This window comes from Parasteatoda tepidariorum, chromosome 2 (genome assembly GCF_982258835.1).
Source record: "Parasteatoda tepidariorum strain Cologne lab strain chromosome 2, Ptep-v5.0, whole genome shotgun sequence".
NCBI lineage: Eukaryota > Metazoa > Arthropoda > Arachnida > Araneae > Theridiidae > Parasteatoda > Parasteatoda tepidariorum.
In genome coordinates this window covers 47,086,154-47,109,288 of record NC_141756.1, presented here as the reverse complement: position 1 = coordinate 47,109,288, position 23,135 = coordinate 47,086,154, and the positions used below count along the sequence as shown (strand labels likewise).

Genomic DNA, 23,135 nt, shown 5'->3' with positions numbered 1-23,135 from the left:
TAACATTCTAAGTTTTGAAAAGAATTGAAAACTAATTTTATCATAATCCTCGATAAAATAAATTCTTTTTAAAAAAAAAATCCTTATACTTCATTACAGGAAGGATGATAAGGATGAATAACAAATTTGCAACAATTACTACAATTGTAAATATTACGAAAGAATTACGGCGAACGGAAGCGATTTTTACCTGAAGTAACCTAGTTCTCTGTTTCTGCAATAGATGGCGATACCGTAGCATATAACCTAATGTACAATGAAAAATTTCCTCAGAAGGGATTTTGCCGCCTTTGTGGTACTTTTGATGATTTTTCTATCAGTACGTCGCGCCAATTTGTAATAACAAAACTGGTTTGTGATTGTGTGCGTTGGGCAGTGACCTGCTTTCAGATCATCACGGAATCGATAAAAGTGGCTCTCGTATAATTCATTAAAATATTTTGTTCGTGTGCATATCATTTTTACGACGTAGATCTCGATCTTGAAAACGACTTAAATGTTTTTCCTTCCATTCCTAATATTCATCACGCGCGGTCACCAGTAAAAATTCTACGGCAGTGATCGTCTGGTGTTTGTTTTTCGTTCGATCTAAGGATGAGCCTGGAGGAAGTGCGAAGTTGAAAAAGATCTGTCAATTCAGATTGTTGTGACTTCTTGATTCTGTGTGTGTGTATTTACGTCAAGGCAAGTGTTGATATGGATAAATTGAAAACTGCGTATATTGTTGTGTACTACTGTTTTTTGTTTTTGTGAGTGCAATCATTCCACTGATCATTTCGTTTTTATTTACTCCTCTTTATAAGGTGAGTAGTAGTTAGATTATTCTATATTTAGTTTTAAATTATCATTTATTTATTTTTTTTATCGAAATATTTATATACATCTGATTCATATCTTTATTCATGTCTGGGATTTATTGATTCTTATAGTCAAGTCTAAAAATTTTATTTTCATGCAAGTTTAATTTTTTTAGAAGTGTAACATTTATAGATTTTTCTAACCACGCGTTTTTTTAAATTTTATTACAGTATTTTAAATATACATGTGATTCATTGCTTTATAACATATTCTCTTAGTCGAAAAGTTTATATCTTGAAAGTAAATTTTTTAAATAAATTTTTATAGTTTTTTTACCAAACGTGTTTCTTAGACGTTTTTTGTGTTCCATTATGTTACTTTATTTTAATTTATTTCTAACTTATACTCTTTTATATCTCTCTTTCTATTTTTTCTCTTTAACTTTCCAATTTTGTTTATTTTAGGTAATGTGCTATACAATTTGCTATTATGTTAATCGAGAGTAAACGGTTCAATTTCTTCCAAAAATTTTTTTTTAAATAAATTAGAAATTGACAAAATAGTTTTTGGCTGTAATACGCTACGTATGGCTTCAAAACCGGCTTGATTCATTTGAAATAATCTGTATTTTCGAGAATCATTGCCACTCAGCCTTTACATCGATTTCAGTTTGGCATGTAAAAACGATCTAGGTTTGTTTATTCCTTATTTTCATCCACAGTTTCTCTTCTTTTTATATGTAAACTGGAACAATTATTTGAATTGAAGTTATACTAATGTAATTAAATTTATTTTGATCCCTATTTTTTTAAAAATCAATTTTTCGAGTTTTTTTTTCTTCCTTTTAATATGTTTGTTTTCTTTAACTTTCCGTCTTTGTTTATTTTATTGTTGATCAAATGCCCTATTGTGTTAACATTGAATAAACAATTAAACTTTTTTTAAAAATAAAATTTTAGAGAATATTTTTTAGTTTTTGGCAAATACTATACGTATGTTTTCAAAACTGGCGTGATTAATTTTTATTCATTTGAAGTAATCGTTGAATGTAGAATTATAGTCACACATCCTTCTAATCAGCTGATTTTGGTTTGGTTTAAGAAAAAGATCTAGGTCTGTTAATTCTTTTAAGTTGTTTTCATCGCCCTTTTTTCTTTTTTTTATGTAAACAATTATTTGAATCAAAGTTATACTGAATTAATTCTATTTTGATCCGTTAATTTTATTTTAAAACTAGCTTCCATTTATACAATTATAATACTTAATTTTCCTAGTTATTTTTTAATTTTTTTTCCCTATGTTTTTGTCCTTTTTTTTTTATGAAAGTACCGAAGTTTCGTTAGGTAAGATATTTTTTTCATAATAATTAGTATAATCAAAAACTTTAAAATTTTGTTCGTTCTTTTCTTTTTTTAAATATTGTCAAAAAAAAGTAACTATAGTCATAAGTAAAATTAAAATCGAGTAATAGAGCTTTTTTTTAATGAATAAACAAGCTGAAAAACTTATACAGCATTATAAAGAGCTCATACTAATTAATAATCTTAATCTTAAGAAAAGATACCTGATTCATCATAATTCTATAAATTAGATAAGATTTACAAAGGAAATAAAATTGAAATTGGCACAGTATTAGATTTAGAGAAAAATCTTAAAGAGCTTGATAATAATAGTTTATTAAAATGAAATTGTAATTAAATTTTGTTGTATCTCAAAATTAACATGTCACAACAATTTTTTAATTTATTTCTTTTTAAAAGAAACACACCTTGATTTAATGTCTACCTAATTTTACCTTCCCTAAGAGAATTAAACATTGCCCTTTTTTTTCTTGAATAGCCTGAATATTTTCGAAATAATGGTACTTATTAATCCAACAACGCACGAACTTATTATCATTAAACTTGTCACAGAATAAATATATATATATATATTTTATGGGATTATTTGTTCAACTTTGCGCCTTTATTCTTCAATCTCTTATTTTCTTCAAATGGGTATTTTCATTGGTTTCATTTAAGAATGAAAATAAAGAGATGGTTAAGAGATCTCTTTTTTTCTTCAAATGTGTATTTTCATTGGTTTCATTTAAATAAAGAGATGGTTAAGAGATCTATTTTCTTCAAATGGGTATTTTCATTGCTTTCAGTTAAGAATGAAAATAAAGAGATGGTTAAGAAATCTCTTATTTTCTTCAAATGGGTATTTTCATTGGTTTCAGTTAAGAATGAAAATAAAGAGGTGGTTAAGAAATCTCTTATTTTCTTCGTATTTTCATTGGTTTCAGTTAAGAATGAAAATAAAGGGATGGTTTTATAAAAGTGCATAACTTCTTGATATTCTTTTAGGAACATTATTATTACCTCTCCAACCCGTTTCAGTTTACTCCACCGGTTTAAAGTGGCTAAACTAACAGATGGGCTTACCTAAAAATTTCCCCCGCATTCTTCTAGAAAGAATCCGGATTTGGGCGTTGGATTTGTTCCTTGTTATAACTACTACATATTTACTGTTAGAATACTCTTCCTAGAATCGAAGCTGCATATATAAGAATGTTGAATTTATTAAATAGTAGAGCTAAAGTAAATAATTATACTTTTTTTCTTCGTGTATATAATTGGATACCTGCCTCTTTTGAACAAGTATTATAAAATATTTAATCTGTTCACACTCAGGGGCCGATCAAGACAAATTCAGGCCTAAGGCCCTTAACAAAATATTTTGAAATTACATTTCTGAAGAGTAGTCCTAACAATAAAAAGAATCTATTGAACTGCATGATTCAAGAGAAACATTCTAAAAAGTTTTGAAAGCAGACAATTGAAGATTATTTTTCTAAGATAAAGTTTACGCATCTAAATATTAAAGCAGGGGTCTGTTTAAAAGAAATTTGGGTCCGTTAACGGACCCTTCACAAAATATCTTTTCATAAAAACGGATCCTTCACAAACTATTTTAACTTAAAAACGGACCCTTCACAAAATGATTTTTCTTTTAATCGGACCCTTCACAAATTGATTTTTCTTTTAATTTGTTTATCTTCATTATTATTTTGTTAATCGAATAAACGCTTTCCAGGGCAGAAAACAAGAAAGATGGATGTAAACGAATTAAGTTTTGTCTTCGGCAGACGATTCTTCCATTATTCGTACGAAATGAATATTCTGCGTTCAGCAATATAGGCTAAATACCAAATATTTGTATGTTGCATCTCTAATTTAAAAGCAGCAATTGTTGTTTATTTTTTAAATTTAAATTTTTTAATTATAATTTTACAGTGTTGAGCATAATCTTGTATGTCTTTACAATTTAAAAACTCCTTGAAAAATTTATTTTTTGCAATAACGGACCCTATTTGCACAAATTCATAAAAGCGGATCCTGGTTGAAAGAATGTGAGTAATTTTTTCACAATTTCACGAAAAACGGACCTTTCACAAAATGTCTGGACAGACCCCTGATTAAAGCGAAGTATAAAACAATGTTGTGTGAAAATAAAAATAGTTTGTTGACCACAAACAATTGAAATGAGTGATTTTTGCTAAAAGTCACTGATTAGCTTAATTATTTTAAATATTGAAGCCTTCCATATACAGCTTTGCATATTTATTAAGAATAAGCTTTTAGTTCTTGTTGACACTGATCATTTATAAGAGACTGTGCGAATATACATTCTCGTTGCATTTGCATTGCAAGCCGTTGGGGTAAAAATTGCACCAATTACCAATTAAAATTCAGCTGCACTTTCGAATTTGATTAGTGCAATGTTTACACGAGTTTGGTTTATCACAATATAAAGAAAATTTGAAATAAGAATTGCCTTTTTTGAGATAAACTGTTTCTTTCAGTATTTTTTTTTTTCAAGTAATATTGTGGGCTTTTTACGAATTTTTGAGGTCCCCCCAGAAAGTGTGGGCCCTAGACCTGTGCCTATTGGGCCTAGGCGATAATCAGGCCCTGTTCACACTTTTCCTTCTCATTTTTTTAAAATTAGGGTTTATTCCAGACTTATAGTAAAAAGTCTCTTTTGTGATATTGTGAAAAATTTATTCTCATAATTCTGTGAATTAGTGAAAATACGGTCACAAACATAAAGTTTGTTCACGTTCAGACTTTTTGTGAAAAATCTTAAAATTTACTGAATTTAAAGTTGATGTAGGAGCGTTTTTTTTTCTTTTTTGCGAGGGGAGAGAGAGAGGGTTTAAGAAAAGAGCGATAAAGAAATTTTAGAAGTTAATTTTCGTAAAATAAGTTTGGCAACCGAGCTACCAGGGTCGTACCGCATTTCTGCATGAAAATTCACTGGAATCTATTTTAAACAGAAACTCTCTATTTGTGACTAAAACTTTAAGGATAAATCTTGTAATGTTTTAGTAGCTGAACTATTGAAATTTTCCTCTTTAGTTGCGGATTTAGTTTGTTAGTTTTTTTTTCACCTTTAAAAAAGTATTACCCATTACAACATATTGAAATGTTACTTACTCGTTACTAGGATATCGTTAATTGAATTGTCACTTAATTGCAATTTAGTGGCTTCGTGTCATGAAAAAAAAAAAACAACGTTCAAAAGTAAATTATGAGCTGGAGTTTAACAGCACGATGTTATCCATAGTTTAATCGCTATTTTTATATTGTTTGATTAACTTTTTATTAGCTAATATGATTCCTCAACTCTTCTTCATGCATTAAAAAAAATTCGCAATGTTTTTGTGACTTTTCTGAAACGTGAATGAAATGTTTTAATCGCGGTTTCAGTTAAGCAGACAATTCAACAAAATAAGCTAACATGAATTTAAAACTTCTTGAAGCATTCTCTTCAAATGTAATGCATTAATTACATTTCTGAAATCATTTGCCATGCTAAATGAATTTTTTAAAAGCGATGTACGGAAAATAAACGGGTCTCTCTGAATGACTTATGATCTAATGATCGGATCTTCACGTTCTAGGACCCAATCTAAAATGGTTCAACTAAATGATCTAAAATATGCTAATTAATTCGTGCAGACGATATTTTTAGTCTGAAAATCTGTCACAAAAACTAACCTTATTAATAAACATACCTTTTTTACGATTTTTGATCCCCAAAACATTGAGGGCAGCCTGGAGATATTTTCCTAATAGTAGTTAAAATAGAAAGTAGTTAAGTTAGAAACCCAATAATATAATTTTATATTTTGCATATTTCGCCATATCTCGGGAACTTTTTAATTTGAAAAATTTTTGCACACAATTATGAAATTTGTTTCACCAAAGATAATCTCGCCTAAAAAATAACTTCTGGTCAATATTTATTATCTTCTATTATTTTATTTAATAATCGGAAGGAAAATTATGAATTGTATGGTGAATAATTTTTTGCAATGTACACTAAATTTAGAAATATTTTTAAGAACGTATGGAGATGAAACTTTTTTTAGTGTGTATTGATTTCTACAACTACTTGGTAATCTTACGAAGAAAAAGTGTTAAGCGGAAGCTAGATTTTATGCAATGTAAACAGTCGTAAATCATCCCTCGGAAACAATCGGCTTAATTTACGATCGGTTATTCATATAATGTCAGATCGTTCTTTGAAGAAACTGGGTTCAACAATTTAAGTCTGTGCGTCTTTATTGCAAATGTTTACCATCGCTATTTTATCTCGAGAAGTGTAACTAAAGTATTTGTAATTGCATTCCTTTCTTTTTATTTCTTTTCCCTTATTAGAATTAAACGAAAAGAGCATTGTTTATTCACCACGATGTTCCCCCAAGTCTGTTTTTCCTTCTGTTGTTATAGAATTTTTTTAAATTTTCAATCGTTAATAAAATACATTTTATTCATCCACTCAAGTTCAAATACAATTTTTTAAATTCTTATTTGGATCCGTTAACGGACCCTTCACAAAATATCTTTTCATAAAAACGGACCCTTCACAAAATGATTTTTCTTTTAATCGGACCCTTCACAAATTTGTTTATCTTCATTATTGTTTTGTTAATTGAATAAACCCTTCCCAGGGCAGAAAACATGAACGATGGATGTAAACGAATTAAGTTTTGTCTTCGGCAGACGATTCTTCCTTTATTCGTCCGAAATGAATATTCTGCGCTCAGCAGTATAGGCTAAATACCAAATACTTGTATGTTGCATCTCTAATTTAGTAGCAGCAATTACTGTTTATTTTTAAAATTTAATTTTTTTAATTTTAATTTTACAGTGTTGAGAATAATCTTGTATGTCTTTATAATTTACAAACTCCTTGAAAAAGTCTTTTTGCAATAACGGACCCTATTTGCACAAATTCACAAAAGCGGACCCTGGTTGAAAGAATGTGACTTAACGTTTATTTTATATTCACAAATTACGAGTCATTTTTTCACAACTTTACAAAACGGACCTTTCAGGGGTCTGTCCAGACAAAAATGTCTGGACAGACCCCTGATTAAATTTAATTAATTAATTATTATTGTGATTCTGTCATATGCATTTACTTATTTATATTAATTGTAATTATTTAATAAAAAGTAACTAAATTAAAATTTCTAAGTAGGAATTGACTTAAATTTTTTATTTAGGTATATATGTATTACTTGTTTTTTATATGTATGTATATATATGTAAATGTATATACTATATATACTTGTTAGAAATCTTGTCGAAAATGAAATTTAAAAAAAAAACTCATTGGGGTCAAAAATTAATAATTAAGTGAAGAAAAAAATGCTGTCAAGATCTGTTCGAACCACGTGGACACTTGTGAGGAAGGTGAAATAAAATGAAAAACATCATGATGGGTATGATTACCTGATGAAACTTGGATGTATTTCTAATAAGTACCTAGTTTCAAGCTTTCTCTGCTTTTTCCTGCTGCCAAACTGGTTTTATGCTGGTTTCATTTTTCTCAGCAATGATTCGTTGGATTTCGATAGCTTTTTCGTTTTTATCCTTATTTAAACATTAATTTTAGACTCCTGATGTTCTTCGTTTCTGGTTTTATTCTTGAAAAAGGATTTTAAAATTTACGTATATATTGAGCATGGTATTTAGGGTACATTCTCTACTAATAACAAAGAGTTTAAAAGAGTATTGCGATTAAAATAGTAGTTAAAAAAAAGCATTTTTCAATTTTAACAAATCAAAATCTTTCAAGTAAACTATTTTTATTCTACAAATTATGAATTTTTTATATTTCTTATGAAATAAAATCCTTAATTAAGTTTTCATATTTGGGTAGCAAAATACTGTTACTGTTTGTTGTCAGTGAGCAAATTTTTATTTTTCTCGTATTCAAAAATTAATTTAATTCTTCCGTTCTTAATTGTGAAAATTGTATTCATAAGACAATATTTAACTTTCCTAATTTTCTTAACTGAAACGATTCCTAAGAGTTCATGTCTAGTTTAGCAGTAAATAGTTTATGCGGTTAATTGTACACATTTGAAAATTGTGTAAGTATTTGTGGGATAACTTCATGTTTAGTTTCTCTCCAAAAAATATTTAATTTTACCCGTTAAACATAGATCTTAAATATTTTAATGCCTATCTGTATATGTCGTTGGCTAGTTGTTACGACTATTTGCAATCCGCCGAGTTCTATTTAATGAGTCAGAAAGCTTATAAACTTATAACAATTAGCCCATTTACCTTTAGGTTAATTAGGGGTTATCTGTCAATTGTTGAATTAACCTGATTTAACACCCTTTATAAGTCTACTAGACTCATTTCAAGAAACCTATGGCAAAGCGCCAGGATATTGCAAGGATTGACGGAGGAAGTTAGAAAGATTCAGATTTTCCAATTAGCCTACGACCTATATCCGCAAAATCCTTTAAGTTTAAATTTTTTTTTTTTCAATTTTATATTTTTCAAGTTTTGAACTTCTATGTTTTTCAGTGTCGATTTAATTGCATTTCGTCATCAGGGGTCTGTCCAGACATTTTGTGAAAGGTCCGTTTTTCGTGAAATTGTGAAAAAATTACTCACATTCTTTCAAACAGGGTCCGCTTTTATGAATTTGTGCAAATAGGGTCCGTTATTGCAAAAAAAAAAAAAAAAAAAAAAAAAAAACTTTTTCAAGGAGTTTTTAAATTGTAAAGATTATATACAAGATTATGCTCAACACTGTAAAATTATAATTAAAAAAATTAAATTTTAAAAAATAAACAACAATTGCTGCTTCTAAATTAGAGATGCAACATACAAATATTTGGTATTTAGCCTATACTGCTGAACGCAGAATATTAATTTCGGACGAATAATGGAAGAATCGTCTGCCGTAGACAAAACTTAATTCGTCTACATCAGTGGTTTTACTGATCAAGGTGATCAGTAAAAATTAAGATTTTATTTTCGAGAATCTCGATATATGCCATTGAACACTTTCTAAGAGTTGGAAATTGCATTAGCTCTTTGCGACCAATGTTTGACTTCTAGATATCAAACTTGGCGATGAATGAAGATATGATTCCCTTAGCCTGGATAATGTTCACTTTATTTCCTTGAAGTTTTACGTTGATTTTGTACATTTTTTTCAAAACTATCAGTGAGGTACGCAGTTTCCAACTTGCGTTGCTTCAAACTCTGACTTAAAACAGGTTCAGTGGTGTCGAGAAACTCAGTAACCGAGTCAAAAAATTCGAAAAAACGACGTAAACAGTTTCCTTTTAAAAGCCATCTCACATCTGTATGTAGGAGCAAGCGTTCGAAATCTTCATCATTGTTTTCAATTTCGATCTCAAATAGCTTTTGTCATTATTGTTAGCAATTTTTATCTTTTGAATACTCGTCGCCCCCGATCTCCCCCCCTAAGGATTATCGCCCCCATGACGAGCTCTATCGCCCCCTGGTTGGGAACCACTGGTCTACATCCATCTTTCTTGTTTTCTGCCCTGGAAAGGGTTTATTCGATTAACAAAATAATAATGAAGATAAACAAATTTGTGAAGGGTCCGATTAAAAGAAAAATCATTTTTTGAAGGGTCGGTTTTTAAGTTAAAATATTTTTTGAAGGGTCGGTTTTTAAGTTAAAATATTTTGTGAAGGGTCCGTTTTTAAGTTAAAATATTTTGTGAAGGGTCCGTTTTTATGAAAAGATATTTTGTGAAGGGTCCGTTAACCGACCCAAATTTCTTCTAAACAGACCCCTGGTCATAAAGGACGCATTCAATAATTTTCGCCATTTGAATTTTTATTTTATTTTTAGTAAAGGTAGTAGTGTGTGTTTTGTCTCTAAAAGTAGGTCCTTCTCACACAGACATCAGACATAATTATTTAAAAAACGTTTTACAAATCGTTTTCCAATGATTAAAACACTGAAACGGTCTTTTTCTTTAACCTTCGTAGCATTAAAACTGTATTCTAAATTATATTGTTTCGAATGAAAAGTCCATTTTTCTTTTAAAATTTTGTGAGGTTTTTGTCATTTTTGTTTTAAGCATTCTATCCTTCAAAAAATTTCAACATTGCTGACATATGTTGTTTTTTAGTAAAAACGAACATACAAAGAATGGGAAGAAAGTAGATAAAATTTGAAAAAAATATGGCTTGTTTATCATTGTTTGACGTCACACGCAGCTAAACAAGTAGATATTTCAAAAAGCATGAAAAGTTCATTTTAAACTTAAAAATAAATTCTTGGTAACATGAATCTTTTTGTGCATTTCCCCCCCCCCTTAAAATATTTAATTATATCGTCTTGAAAGACAAAACAACTTGGATACAAAATCTTTTATTTAAATTTGAATAAAACTGGGACTGGGAAGATTAACTGGGAATTAACTAGTAGGAAATATTAACGAGCAAAATATTAACTTATTATTTTACTTTAACTTGGTTTTGTTGGTCTTAATATAAGGAACGAGAATTTATGTTATTTTTAATATAATTATAATAATCCATGTTTAAAGAATAACAAAATATTTTTAGCGCAGAATGATCTTTTCTTTTATTAGCGCTATTTTTATTGAAAAATTAAACTGCTGTTTACTTGTGAGAAGTTTTGGCTGAAAAATTTCCTCTTCTTTATTTCCTCTTTTTTTTTGCATTATTACCATTAAAGCTTTTTTGAATATAAATGAAAACGATTTATTAAATAAATAAATTATTTTTAGAACTAACAAAAATAATTTTTTTCTTCGTGCGGGATATTTTAATTTTAGTACGAGTGTTTACTTAATATTATAATTATTAATTATTTCATCACAATCTTAATTGCAAGGGGAAAAAAAACTCCTAGTAAGCAGTTTGCAAAATTGGAAAAAAATTCCTTTTTCTTCTACCCCCCCCCTGAACGTTTGCGTAAATAATTGTTGAAAAAATGTCACTACGCATATATTCTGCAATAATTTGCTTGATAAGCATCCAAATAAAGTATTTGTTTTTCTTTTAAGTAATGTTTTTAATCTGATTGTTAATGCTATTTAATTATTAACAAAAAAATTTTTTTCATTTTCTTCTAAAACAAAACTGTTTTTATATCTTATTCCTTTTTATTAATCTAATAAATCAAAATTTTCTTATTTCTACTAATTAGCACTCTTTAAGAAATTAGTCTGTGAACTTAAACATTTTTCTCTATAATTTCTTTGGTTGTAATCTTAATTATTGGAAATATATGATTTCATAATATTTAATTCTTTAATATATTAAATTTTGTTTTCTTTAATAGATTCTACTCAACATCTGTAAATATTGAGCAATTTTCGTTTTTTTTATAAATAAATTAGCCATTTTCTTTTTTATTTTATAATTGATTTAACAAGCTAAATTAAAAAATATTTTATTTCTGTCCCTATTGTTTTAATAATGGATAACATATTTAGTTTTTCCCAAAGGAGTAGGATATATAACTCATGCGTAAATTTTGTATATGAATGTAACCAGCTGAAATTCAATTTTTTAATTATTATGTTTATAAAGTTGAAACAATATACTTTATAAACAAGTTAAACTAACGCATTTGATTTTCAACACTAAATAAAAATTTTAATAAATGTGTAACACTGTATTTATTTTTTCTCAAAAGAGTTAGATGAATTATTATGTTATTTTTTATCAAAAGAGTTAGACTTCACTGCCGTAGTATAAATTTATATACACATCTTATTTGTTATAAACTAGGCTCCCTGCTCGCTGCCGCCCACCAACCTCAATCATTGCTTCGCAATAATTGGCTTTTTTTTAGCATTAAACAGTATTTTCTACGAACATATAAATTGATCTTTTAAAATGTATGTACTATGACAAATTTTGTTTACTTACGCTTGCGTTCCCCCCTCCCCCAATTCTCCCATCCAATTTTGATTTTTTTTTAAAATTAACTGTTGATTGAGTCAAATTTAGTAATTAGTATGTAAGATCTCATATGATTCTATTTCACTTATTATTCTACTAGCTCTGTTACTGAACATAAATAATTTTGTTTAGTAATCATTTTTTTTCAATTGCATTTAAAATTAAAGATATATTGTAATAAAAAATTTTTTGAGTTCACTACTATACAGGCTGATATATTAATTGCAATTTGTGCACGAAGCTGATCGTAAAATTCAAAGTCATTCAACAGATATCTTTAACGATTATAATAATAACAATAATAAAGTATAATAATGATAATAAGGTAGTATAATGATAATTAGGTACTATAGAATTCCGTTATAATAAAGAAACAACTCTGTTAGTTTTGAATTCTTAATTTAGAAAACAATCAAAAGCAAAAATTTAATGTTAGTGGAGTAAAATAAGAAAAATATCACAGATAAATACCTTTAATTTGGGATACATGGCTATTTCACAGGAAAATAATACCTTTACGATTTTAATAATTTTATACTGATAACTACCAAAAAAATATGGAAATTAATGAGGGAAAACTGTATTTTACCTTGTGATTTTTTGGCCAGTATAAATGTACCGAAACCATTGGAAAATTGCGTCACCTCTTTTATATGAAATATATATTTATAGTTAGAATGAAATATATATATATATATAGTTAGATATGTTTTTAAATCATAAAAATGAAAAATATTTGGTAGATCGGTATTTTTAATGAAAATCGGTTTTGTTATATATATTTTATTTTATAGTTTAGTTATTGTAATCCATAAACTCTCTTTTCCAATTTTTCATTCCAGAAAACTAATTTAACGCTGTTTTTCGAAGCTATCAGTCGGCAAGAAAAATAAAAAAGCCATAGTTTAAGTGCCTTACACTTGAAGCCATGCGGATGATTTTAAACTATATATGTATCTAATCTTGCCTTGAAGAATTAACTGGGCTTTAGAACAAACAAATAACTTTAATATTTTAAAAGTTATTATACTTTTTTAAAAATCGCCAATTTGGCAACATTTTCCCCACCTAGATAAAGGTTATTAAAATTACTGCTGTTTTCTCAGTTATTGCAAAGTTCAGGTAATGCAGGATTGGAGTAAGTTTTTAAATATTTAAAAGCTAGACCACAAACGCTTTTCATTTTCACAAAACTGTGCCTTTCCTCCATATTGATGTTTTGCGCCATTTTCTAAATAACATTTTCTAAATCACAGCGCTGGCTTTAGATAGGCTGAACTTGACCCAACAGTTATGAGTAACAGTTGCGGACTTACAGCAGTTATAAAAATAGCACATTATTCGCAAAAAAGCATCATTTCATTATTACGACGGAGCCTTCGAAAAACTTTTTTTTTAACTGCAAAATCCACGGTAAAAATCTTCACGTAAATACCATGCAATTTCAAACTGGAAAAAATACGTATCTGTGCGTGTTTGGATGATTATGCTATTAAAAATTGCAGTTTCATTCAAATAATAGCCAAGTCATGTATTTTGTATTATTTTACATTTAGTCCATTAATAAAACGAGAAAAAAAAAGTTGATTAGCCGTAATAATAAATTGGGCTGTTAAAGTGACAAAAAGCTGAAGAGATCAGTTGAGTTTTTTTTTTTTTTTTTTTTTTCAATATGATGAACTAATTGTTAAGTGTTATAGAATCACTTAAGTTTTTTGTTTCTTCTGTTATGTAAATGTTATGAAATACTTTTGAAGATTAATTATAAGAAGAATTACTTATCTGTCCTAGACTAGTGATTTAACATCTTTTATTCTGAATTTTTATTTTGCGTTAATTGTTATAAATAACTTAAACTAACGTTATATAAAAATGTTATTTGAATATCACAAATTTATAACTGAAGTTAAATAAAAAATATTGTTTCAATGCTGATGTTAGCACATTTCACCTCTATTATTTTTTCAAGATAGAAAAATGTCCCATAGTCTCATAAACGTTTTAATAAATAAGAAGAAAAAAAAACTTTTTTTTCCTTTAAATTAAATTAATTAATGTTTAACATCTATCAGTATTTTTTTGTATTAAGACTAATAATAATGCTATTATTCAGTCTTTGAAATAACGAAATGACATAACATTTTGGTCATAATCAGCGCTATTGAAAAGAATTCTTTTTTTTTAAAAAAAAATAATTACCGAATTCTCGCCAGTTTCCGATAATACTTCTACTCTGCGTACGTTGAGCTAACCCTGAATCGTTTTTGACCATTTTCAGACAAGACTAGATAAAAGTTGATGCCCTTTTCCAAATTAGGATAGCTAAAAAGGTTTTTTCGCGAATATAAACCTAAATAATGTATATATATTTTAGCTTTCCAAACAAAATTATATGGGTTGAAAAATGTTAAAAATCCTCCATGAAAACAGGCATATGATACGCAAAAAATCATTACAAATACTCTTTTATAAAAGATTTAGTGTTAAATAAATCGACCCAAAATATTTTATGAGTTATATCTCCACAATTGTTCTAAAAACATGAAGATTGAGCAAAGTAACAAAAGCGGGGAACGTATAAACTTTAAACCTTATTTACTGAAATTCACTAGTCACTTACCTGGTTTTTCCATCCAAGCTCTTCAATTTTAAAGCTAAAATTTCTGGGAAAAATTGATTTTTTTGTTGTTGTTATTTTTTACTAAAAAACCACATTTTTATAAATTTACAAAAACAGAGCCCTGACGAAAATAATCTCATTCTGTCTTAAATTTAGATTAAGGAACATGGTTATACAGTAGTTATGAATTGTTCATAAAATTTTCACAAAATCTTATAAACAAGATCATATTTTCCCAAAAACAAAATAATTTTTAAATTTTTCAGTTTCACAAAAAGCCTGGAATAAGGCCCTGGTTATGTTTTATATATTTTTTAATTGCTTCAAACTTTGTTTTTTAAACAGCTGTTGTATTTTATCCGATCCATTTTTATTTGAAGTGAACATTTATAAATTTTGTGCATAAAAATAAATTATTGGTTACATTACTTATGTAATTAAATATACATATTAAGAAGTTATTTAAGATCGTTTGTTCATTAATTATTTTATAACAATAAAAAACGAAAAGTATTAATTTTTACTTCAATTGAAGCTGAAAATAAAAATATCATAAAACGTTTTATGGACATTGTGTATCTAATTACCTTATATAGCTCGTTTACACATCTCTTTGTAAATTTTGATGTTTTGCTATTTCTGCCGAAGATTACTTGCCTCTGGGATATTTACACAGCTTATGCTCTGTTTGACTTAGCTCTTACTAGAGCCAACGAAAACAAGATCCAAAATAAAAGTCGAGGTTTTATCGTTTGCCTAGATATTTAATTTGGAAAGAATCTATTAGAGTATCGTTTGGTTAAAAGTTAAGGAAATCGATTTTAAAGGAATAATATTTTAAAGATCTTTTTCCTTTCTTTAAAAAATACTTTACTTGATATTTATAGATCAATATTCCGGAGATTTTAATTCCAAAAATTGAAAAGAATTAAGATTGAAAAGCTCAAATAATTTAAGTCATTATATGGTATTTATAAACACGTAATTTTAAAATTCTTTGCTTGTAGAGTGTATTGGAATCGGATTTAACATCAACTGGTTAATATGAATTGGTAATCTATTAAATAATTAAACATTTATAAATATTTTTAATTTTTTATGATCTATATTTAATCCATATCTTATAACTAGGATAGCTGCATCTTACAGTAAGAGATTTTTTTTTCAATCCTAAAATATAGATCTACGGTCAAATTGGGAGTAATTTAGGTCATTTGAGTGTAACGAGTAACGAACATTTCAAAATTTAGAACGAAACATTCACAGAACATTCATTTTACTGCAAAAATTGACCCCCTCACTATATTTTTCTTTTTAAAGAGGGATCATTAATAACATTGTTTATTTTTGTATTGCAAAAGCGGAACTTTGGCAAAAAGAACCAGATTCTGCGGGCAAAACTGAAGCAATCACACGAAATGTCTGAACAGGCCAATGGTTTTTAAGATTTTTCACTTAATGAAAATCCCATTTTAACAAATTCACAAAACTAAGAGCAGATTTTTCAAATTGGTAAATAAAGAGCGTTAAAGTTTTCTATACAGTAGTCGGTAGTTACTTAAAGAAGAAAATATTATATTCTGTGTAAAAATTGGATACTTACATGTAACGTCATCGTAGATCAGTGTTTCCCAAAGTGTGGTACGCGTACCCCCATGAGTTTGGGAACAGTTAAGCGGGGGTACCCTGTTCTTATGCGAAGTATCTTGCAACAAACGAAAATTTAAATTTTTTTTTATATAAATACTAAGCTAGCCATGAAAATTTACGATTACGTATTTTTCTATTGGCTATTCTTTGCAGATTTAACAGTTAATAATTAGTGGTGTCAAGAGCCAGTTGTGATTTGTAACTCTTGTGCAATTTTTTATCACAGCAAAAACAATATCATCCTTCTCACTGATGCAAATAAACTTATTAACAAAACTTCTTATTTATTAACAAAACTTGTACCAAAAAGAAAAAAAAAAACATTCATATTCGTTTTAAAAAAAAGACATTTTTTTTTTTTTATTAGTGGTACACAGCGTTACGAAAAATTTAGAAAGGGTACACAAAAGTCATAAGTTTGGGAAACGCTGTCGTCGTTTCGTGGCAAATCTTGACATTTGTCGATTCAGAAAGAAACCAATCCGGTTCGACGCACACGCGTGACGTTGACTGCGGGTATCCAATTAAATCTGATTTAAATCACATGATATCAACATTTGAAGATGGTAGTTGTGCTATACAGAAATTTGACAATATTACGGCGAAATTTCTCGTAATTTAAAAAATCAAACTATTTTCTTTGAATTTTTAACTAATTAGTCTGTAATGTTTTTATAAATTGTCTTTTATTCACAGTAAATGTGTTGTAATGTTTCAAATATTGTTAAATTTTTTTTAAAAAAATAATTTTTTTAAGCTTAATCAAACGTTTAATCTGAGGAGTTAGAAATGTAGTCTTTGCATAGTGAAAGCAAAGTTTTTTTTACGTCGACTCTTTACTCTTTAAGACTAGTCTTGTTTTACATCGTTTCTAAGCTTTCCAGACAAACAATTTAAAAACGATTTTTTTTTTTTTGGTGGGGTTAGGTTTAAGAAAATTTTTTGTCTTGTAAATTTTGAGTAATTCGGAAAAGTTTTTTGGAAACTAGTCTGGAAATAGCAAAAAATCTAAAGAACTAATAAAATTTTTATTGGTATAAAAATGTCTATTCATATTAATCGAAAAATCTATGCTTTTCCAAAAGAAAAATAAATAGTAATAATTGTTTTTAAAACCTCTTTATGAAGACAACATTCAATTAATTGGATTTTGCAATTTCACATCTCCTTCTTTAAACAGAGCTGCCATTGTATTTTTTCTCTCGTTTAATTGCAATAGAGATTGAAACAGGAAGGAAAAGAAAAAGTAAGAAAATTAATAAGTAAAATACAGGAAATTTTATATTTTTCGTGAAAGTTGAGAAATCTTGTAAACAAAATCTAATGACTTGTTACCGGATCCTTCATTGCAAAACCTTGCTGAAGAATGACATTCGAAATAGAATTGAGGAACGAAGCTGATATGTACTTATTTTCTTTCTTCCTTTGCTAGAATATGAAATATATTACCATGGTTACGTTTTAGCAGGGATCTATAGAGAAGATAAATATTTATTGGGAATGGAAATAATTGGTCAGAGAAATGACGTCATTGGACAACACTTTATTACTATAGAAACCATCCGGAATGATTGGGTCTAATGTCCCTATTAAACCAGTATTTCAATTTACCAACGTCTCTGTTGTGTTATTTATTTCTCTGGAGAATCGACGGTAAACTGTTATAGCTGTCGAACACGAGATGGATGCTTAATATTGCTAGACACATCACATTCGCTACAAAGCTTTCATTTTTATAATAAATCTAATTTGTTTTATATATTTTTAATTGCGGTTAATAAGAATAAGAGTAGGAAATTAAATGATAAAAGAATATAAATTTTTGTAATTGAAATTATAATATTAAAATTTTAAAAATTAAACATTTTTAGGGATGGTTAAAATAAAATACTTGTCATAAATGTATCTAGTAGTATTCGCATTATTAAAATTTATTAGAATTTTTTTTCTGTATTTTTAGTTTTACTACGTAGAGATAAAAACATTTTTTATCAATTACTTATAATGCTTGACATATATGAAAATAATAACATTCTAACATTCAGAATTGGGGGGGGGTGATAAATGAACATTATAGTCCCAAATGTCGCTTTAAATGTTGAAAGAAGCCAAAAGACCTATTCATTCTCGTAGAGTAATTGTAAAGAGTGGTTAGGGGGTGATGGTCATTAAAAATGAATTTCATTGGTTGGTATATTATTCTAGAACAGAATTTACCAAATGGTGTTGTTCCGCGGTGCTCCCAGATTTCGTTTGAAAGGTAAAAAGGGTTTTAAGAGTTAGGATTATTTTTTCTAATTTTTTTTTTTTTTTTTTTACCTCACAGTAATGATTTTTGAAACCTTATTTAGATTAAAATATAATTAAGAACCTATAATTTATTTGAAATTTCGTTTTTATTTATGAAATTATTTTAAGTAAAATGCCAATAAAAAAGAAATACCAAACTTTTTTGTTAAAATTTTTTTTATCTTTCTTAAGAACAATTTCTAGAATATATTACAAAAGGAACTTACATTTATGAGAAATTCTATTAATATTTCTCATCGCGCTTTTCAAATCAAAATAAAATACGTTAATAATAAAATGTAGGTATTTCCCAGGTAGCCATATTCAACATTTATAACAGTTCTTTTAGAATGCAGGCTCATTTCAACAAAAACCATAATGTGACTTGTTTCTTTTTCACTTACGTATGTACCCCAAAAATGAATTAAAAATTAAAATCAATACAGCTTAGTAGTATTAATTCAGTTAAGCTTAATTAAGGATTTAGAAAAAAAACAATAAAAAATTTCATTCCCCTTTTTAAAGTTTTTCAAATAAAGTAGCATTTTATTGTTTAATGCATTCGGAATTATTTTTCTATTAAAAATTTTATTTTCTGTTAAAAAGTTTTTCCGCCGAAAAAAGCTCTATCATTCAGGGTTCCATAGCTGAAAAAAATTAGGAACCATTGTTTTAGAAAATCTACCAATTCGTTATAATTATTTATTTTATTTTCGTTTGTTTAATTTTGGCTTAGTTAAATTTTTATTTGATTCCCTTATTTATATAGGTCTTATATAGTATTTATGACTATATAGTATTATGTTCATCGATCACAATTTAAGACTTTAAGTTTCTTTTATTTATTTATTTATTCAATTTAAATTTTTTTATTAATTTAAATTTATTTTGTTTATCGTAACTAGTACTGAGCAGTAAGGGAACCTTAATATCATGTCATATCGTCAATAAAAATTAATATTTTTCAAATCAAAATAATGCAAAATAGTATTATATGATGAGTTCTTAAATTATCGTTATTCTAAAAATCGGAATTCCATCTTTGTGTTAATAATTGATATCGACAATAAGCTAGATGCTATTATTCTCGATGTCAAAAAAGAATATTTTTATTTAAGGAATATTTTTAAAACACTGTTATCGCTATATTTTACAATTAGCCCAGCTTTAATCGAAATTCAAAATGATTGCCGAAGACAGTGTCAGAATTATAGGTATGCTGTGATTGTATTGATTCATTGCAAGAACAATATTATAAGAGTTGTTATATTACAGGAATAGTATTATAATAATTGTTACCTTGCAAGAACAGTATTATAAGCCTTATTACATTGCAAGAACAATATTAAAAGCATTGTAACATTACAAGAACAGATAAATAAGCATTGTTATATAGAGAACAAAAATTAAAGTATGCCCTAGAATAATATCATAGTAACCAGGGGTCTGTTTAGAAGAAATTTGGGTCCGTTAACGGACCCTTCACAAAATATCTTTTCATAAAAACGGACCCTTCACAAAATATTTTAACTTAAAAACGGACCCTTCACAAAATGATTTTTCTTTTAATCGTACCCTTCACAAATTTGTTTATCTTCATTATTGTTTTGTTAATCGAATAAACCCTTCCCAGGACAGAAAACAAGAAAGATGGATGTAAACGAATTAAGTTTTGTCTTCGGCAGACGATTCTTCCATTATTCGTCCGAAATGAATATTCTACGTTCAGCAGTATAGGCTAAACAGCAAATATTTGCATGTTACATCGCTAATTTAGTAGCAGCAATTGCTGTTTATTTTTGAAAATTTAATTTTTTATTATAATTTAACAGTGCCGAGCATAATCTTGTATGTCTTTACTATTTAAAAACTCCTTGAAAATGTTTTTTTTTTTTTGCAATAACGGACCCTATTTGCACAAATTCATAAAAGCGGACCCTGGTTGAAAGAATGTGAGTAATTTTTTCACAATTTCACGAAAAACGGACCTTTCACAAAATGTCTGGACAGACCCCTGGTAACATTATTTTATTAAGAAGAGAGCAAAGAAATTACATACACATTTATTCATTAAGAATCCAGATATAACAATGCAATAAATATGTAAAACCGTGTTTGTTTGTTTTTATGTTAATGCAACTTTTCTTTAGTTCCCATTCATAATTATTTACATCTGTTACTGTATTATATTTCAAGTACAACTCGTTATCTTTATTTGAAAAATATTATTATTATTATTATTATTTTTTTTCAAAATTAAACGAACATAAGATGTATAAATTTTTATTTCTTAAAGATTCTCAATTACTATGGTTACTGTAAATAAAAAGAAATAAAAGAAAAAAAAACGAAAACAGAGCAACTAAATTCGAGTTCACGACAATAAAATGTCTGAATTTTTCTCTCCTGTAAAGAATTCTTTAAGAGTAGAATGTTGTTATTGGATATTTTTCTCATTTTAATGGCAAGTGATTTCATTTTATGGCTGTGGAAAAATAAAATTTTCTAGTTCTTCAAATATAGCTTAAAGCGAGGAACATTTTCGCTCTTAATCTAACCGATTCAGAATTAAATAGAAATAAAATAGAAAAAATTGCTTTAGATTTGTGTTATTTTTTATTTTTTTATTAATATTTGGTTGTTTGGAAAGTAACTTTTTTTTTTAACATAGCACTTAATTATATATTTTTCCAGCCAACATCACATTTAATCATAATCATTGTATATTTTGACAGCTGACATAGAAAAAGTTCGATTGATTCTACGCTGTACTTTTTTTTCGTGTCTTAAATATGGAAAATGAAATGCAAAATTTTCGGCATGTTCTTCTTTTTACTGTTAAAAAGGTTAAAATATTATTCAAGCAAGAAAAGAATTATCCGATGTATATGAAGAAGATGTATCCGGCAAAATTTTGATTAAGATGCGCAAAGATGCACCATTCCAATTCAAGCTGGTAAAGACACGATCAATGCATTAATTGATGAGAACTGGCGAATAACTCGCGGGATCACTGAAACATTAAATTTATCAAATTCGACCTTTCATGATCATTTTAATAAACTGGCAAATAACAACTCGTGAGATCCCTGAAACATTAAATGTATTAAATTCGACCTTTTATGATCATATTAATAAACTGGCGAAAACAACTCGTGAGATCCCTGAAACATTAAATGTATTAAATTCGACCTTTCATGATCATATTAATAAACTGGCGAATAACAACTTGTGAGATCCCTGAAACATTAAATGTATTAAATTCGACCTTTCATGATCATATTAATAAACTGGCGAATAACAACTTGTGAGATCCCTGAAACATTAAATGTATTAAATTCGACCTTTTATGATCATATTAATAAACTGGCGAAAACAACTCGTGAGATCCCTGAAACATTAAATGTATTAAATTCGACCTTTCATGATCATATTAATAAACTGGTGAATAACAACTTGTGAGATCCCTGAAACATTAAATGTATTAAATTCGACCTTTCATGATCATTTTAAAAGCATAAGGTTTATCCTCAAAGTTCGAGATATGGGTTCTTGACGGAGAAAAGCATGAAAAAACTGAAGTGTTACAGAAATCTAATAAATCACAACTGAGGAAGGCGGGACTGTAAATATAATACCTGTTTGATTGAAAAGACGGGAAGGGAATTAAAGGGCAACCTCCATGTGTAATCAAATAATGACACTGGTTTGAATATTTTTTTCATACCGCCTTCCTCAAAAGTGATTTGTCAGATCGCGTTTTTTTTCCTGCATAAAATAAATTTTCTGCTTATGTGAATTTTCTTTTTACTTTCTTTCCGTCAGGGATTTTAAAAAATAGATTTTAAGGGTGGCTACAACGGAACACCAGCATTTATTTCTAATTTAAAAATATTTACAGTTTCAAATTAATTTTGAGCTTAAGATCATTTTTCAAATTTTCATCTTAGAGAGAGAGCTTTAATTTTTTTTATTAAGGTTATAATATTTTTTTTGTTAATAACATGATGATGAATTTTCAAGTAAAAAGTATCCATTATAATCTTAAATTTATTCTTCTGAATCTTACTGATGTTAAACGATTCTTTATAGCACTGAATAACTCTCTACGGATATTTATACCTTATTTGTTTACATTTATTGATTGTGGTTCATCCACTTTATTTTTCTCAGAATCATTTATTTATCTTACAAACGCATCTGATCAAAGTTGATCCGATACGTTGACTTTCAATTGCCTCTGCAGCACGCTTGAGTCAGTCACCTTGGAACTAATTTGATCAAGCACATATGCTCAAATAAACTCGAGTATTAGAATCGATCACTTTAATTGTTTTAGTTCTGTCGGAATTAATACGGTCACACACACACTCTTTTATATAAATTATTGTACTGAAAAATTGCAATTAACTAATATGTGTTTCCCTTTTTCAGATACGTTTAATTTTCCCTTTACATTTCTTTCAATGTAGGAAAAGGATTTTAACAATTTTTAATGTGTT

At 27.8% G+C, this 23,135-nt stretch overlaps 1 protein-coding gene across 1 annotated transcript in view; it reads left to right on the top strand.

Annotated features, from left to right (window-relative positions):
• Positions 1–251: 251 nt before the first annotated feature.
• Positions 252–23,135, top strand: part of LOC107449842 (insulin-like peptide receptor) — a 159,659-nt gene continuing 136,775 nt past the window's right edge. Inside the window, exon 1 of the mRNA XM_043042330.3 lies at positions 252–803. The gene's annotated coding sequence lies outside the window, so the exon portion shown is untranslated. The remainder of the gene's footprint in view (positions 804–23,135) is intronic.